Genomic DNA, 4,309 nt, shown 5'->3' on the forward strand with positions numbered 1-4,309 from the left:
ATGAAAACAAAAGTCCCCTCCTCACAAAGACTGGTTGGGGTATATTCTCCCTCAGGGACCTTGTAGAATATTGAATGGGCATCAAGAGTCTAAGGAGTTACCAGAAGGAAGTGATCCTTAAAAATATCCCGACTTTCCATATAAACGCCAAACATATTTGATGAAGGCACAGTGAAATCAACTCATGCCTTCAGGGGAGATCCTTTGAGGCACGAGACACGGTAAAAAGATTTTAACAAATTCCAGAGACGATTCTTTATCCCGATACTTGCACCAGTATTGGTAGACTTTAATAAATTCATAGGCTGACAGGTGTAGTTGTGAAATGGAAATATTCATATGCGTCAACATCCAAAACCACTAAAGGACAACCTGAGATTCAACTGAGTAAAGACTCGTTCATAGCAGGGGATGAAGTACCCATTAAAAAAACTATAAATCCTCTTGCATATATCAACATGTGAAACTAACCAGACAGAGGAAGAACCCACTTAAATATGAGCTTCCTCCACTCTCTTAGTATTATCAAAATAAGAGATCACCCCCTAGTTTGAGGTCCACCCAGTGGTATAGATGATCGTTTGTCAACTATACTAAACCTAGATGTCTGCGTCGAGCCATATCCTCTAGGATGTCACGAAAAAGGTAACGTCGGTCATAGACGAGTCATTAACCCCGAAAAGTAAGGTGACCCCTAATCTCTGAGAAACTAGGGTTCGACTATGCGCCACCCTAAGGGTGTTAGTGAAATAGCGAGTCAACCGTTAATCTTGGGCCACTATAGCATCATCCGGATCCATGTTGGGCCTTATAGGGAATGCAATACAAATAGCCACGTCCTTCAAATCAAGGTTGCTGGAATTCCCTTCTCCATCTTCTTTAGAAGATATGTCAGTACTTCCATTAGTATAAGCACTAAGGGGTCCATAATCACTCTATATAAAACCATCACCAGGCCCTAAACTATCATTAAGTACAACGAGATTGGAGTTGAGACGATTAATCTTTACATGGTCAGCTTTTGAGAGATTTGAATTTTCATATATTGTTGATAACAAGGAATATCCACTATCAAGTTCATTAATCATGTTCTCAAGTTTATTTTCTATATTTGTCGTAGTAAAGACATGAGAGCAAATCGACAAATGTAAGAAAAAGGGACTTGAAGTGGTTCCTGGGTAAAGAAGTGGAGTGAAAACACAATTATAATCAAGAGGAACTAAAAAATAAGGATGAATTAGGAAAATAAACCCAACTAGAAAGAGAAGGTGGTTAATTAAATCAGAATTCACCAAGCTTAAAAAAGGAAGAAAGAGTTTACGAAGAAACGTAAGTCTCAGTTGTGAGAGGGATATAATTTGTGAGAGGAAACTTTTACATAATGAAGCAGGATGGGTAAATCAACAATGTAAAATGAAAGAATACGGGAAGAAGAAAAAAAAAAGGTCAGATTTGACCTCAAAAATATAACGGCACTTGAGTACAATCGAGCACCCTAGAGAAAAACGTCACACCCTAACCTACAAACCTAGGGCCACGTGTGAAGAGAAATTTGTGAAACGTCTCAATAATAAGTCTAGCATTTAATGTCGTTGTCCCCAAATCTCTTCAACTTCTCAACACAAAATTTTGATTAAGGATTCTGACTCTTGAAAGACTTCCCGTACATCACCTCACGACAAACCTTGGAGAGAACTGTTTTGGACCAACTATAAGCCAAATACTACATAAGCCCAATTGTCACATTATATATATATATATATATATATATATATATATATATATATATATATATATATATATATATATATATATATATATATATATATATATATATATATATTAAAAATTTATGATTCTATTCATAATTAGACGTTAGAGAGGATATATATCTATTATTAAATTTTATCATATTCTTATTTATCTCTAACAGTGAACCGAATAGATTCTAATTACTTTTTTTTTATTACTAAAACTAATTTTTTAAAAGATATTCAACGATTAATGACTTTACGTTCTACTAACTTAGTTTGGTTATGCTACTTTTAAGTTTGGATTATTGTTTTACAAAGTCTACATAGAAAATAAATTTAACAAAAGAGAAAAAAGAGAAATCCACAAAGCAAAATCACAATCTAATTACATGGACAAATAGTCAGCTAAGAATAAGATATACTGGAGCATGCATTTCTTGTACCCCATTATTAAAAAAGTTTTAGTACTTTCCTTCATCAAGAAGATGTTGATTTAAAGAACTCACTTTAATTTGTCAAAGTAAATTATAATTTTTAAATGTCTTACTCACTCCCTCACTAGCAAATTAACTAAGAAGAAATCAAAAGTCCAACTTGGATATATTTGAATGCCTTTGCTTAGGACTACAGCAATAAAAGGTGACCTTATATCCTTTAAACGAGTGTCTTGCTCCAAGTTCTACACATGGGTTTAATCTTTCTTTCTATTTTATAATAATATATAATGTGTTTTCTCCTCTTGTGTGGAGCCTGTGATTATACTATAAACTAAAACAGCTTTTTTTCTTGGATTAGTTATTTTGTATGTTGATGAATTCTTTGCCAAAGTGGGTTATGCTTTTTATTCAGCAACAAAAGCAGCTGAAAAGGGCATGCTCTATGCTTAATGCATAAGAAACTTAACATTGGTTTTCTTTGGAATGGCTAGTTTTTTATTTTTTTTGAAATGGATGATCACATATTGATAATTCGTATTCCTAGGGTACAAGATTGATCATCTTTTAATAAATTGCACGTTTGAAACTATATTAGGATCTAGGGTCTAGGGTCTGTTTGGTTTAAATGAGGGGAGAGAAAAAATTTTAATGGAGGGAAGGGAAAAGGAGAGGAGAGAAGAGACTCTTTGTAATTATATATATGTTTGGTACAAATGAGGAGAGACAAGGGGAGATGATAGATTTATTTTAAAAATATGTTTGGTTTGCGAAGAAAAGGGAGAGATTTTAATAATAATTTAAATTTTATCCTTTCAATTTTATATAAATGATATGATATTCAATAGTGAGAATTTCATTAATATCTTTTGGAAATAAAATTTGTATAATTGAGTGATTAAAAAGTCATAACTTATCACATAACATTAAAAAAATTAAGTACACTTGATTCTTATTATAACTCTCGATATAAAATAAATTCTGCGTTGATAACAACTTTCGAATACATAAAATAAATTATAATAAAAAACAAAAAATTACAGTAATTATAATTTTCGTTAAATAAAAAATTTTTTTTTTTTTTAAGATGAAGAATAATTATATTAAGTTGATGGAAGCAATAGAGGAAAAATCACAAAAAGAAAAGCAGGAACATAAAAAAAATAATTTAAAATAATAAAATAAAATAAATATATTTTAGTAAATATATTAATTTATTTAATATTAAAACTCAGATTCTTTCACCCCTCCGAATTTCTCAATTCGGGGGACGTAAAAATTGTCATTTAGAGGGATTTTGCTCCCCTCCCCACCTAAAAATTGAACCAAATATATTTCATATAAATATTTGCTCTCTTCCCCTCCCCTCCAAATTCTCCGATTCGGGGAATGCAAAAAATGTCATTTGGAGGGATTTTGCTTCTCTCTCCTCCTAAAAATTGAACCAAATATATTTCATATAAATATTTTTTCCCTTCCCCTCGCTCTACCTCGAACCAACCACACCCTTAATGTATAAATAATTATGAATGATTTACGGTTGTGTGAATTTTTATCGATAATTACCATTTTGTTTATATATCCATAAAACAAATAAAAAAATTATAAATAATTTAAAAAGGATGAATTGATGATCAAGATTGTGAGTAAGGCATGTCAACTAATCGAGGTTACGATCTAAATTAGACAAGACAAAGTTAGACCAAACTTTTTTTTAAATAGAAAAGATTTGAATTTTTTCTAAGTCTATTTTGTTAAAAAATTAGACTTTAAAAAAAAAATCTCTTAAATCTATCATATTATTTTATTTAAATAAATATAAATAATTTTATTATTTTTATATTATGTATTGTATTTTGAATTCTGAATTAAAACACAAAAATAACATGCAGTACTCTTGAAAGAATCTAAGCTTTCTCTCACGATCTTTATGGGGTTGAGAAAAGGGTAGTGGGTAAAAATTAAGGATGGTTCTTGCAAAACTTTGGAGACTAATTTCTAGTAAATTCCTTGTAACTCTTGTAACAATTTATTCATAGGTAGTACAGCCATTTTAAGCGGACAATTAAAAATTATTGTAAAAAGTATGCAAATTTTGTAATTTTAATTTATTTTGTATCA

The sequence above is a fragment of the Vicia villosa genome, linkage group LG5 (genome assembly GCF_029867415.1).
Source record: "Vicia villosa cultivar HV-30 ecotype Madison, WI linkage group LG5, Vvil1.0, whole genome shotgun sequence".
NCBI classification, from domain to species: domain Eukaryota; kingdom Viridiplantae; phylum Streptophyta; class Magnoliopsida; order Fabales; family Fabaceae; genus Vicia; species Vicia villosa.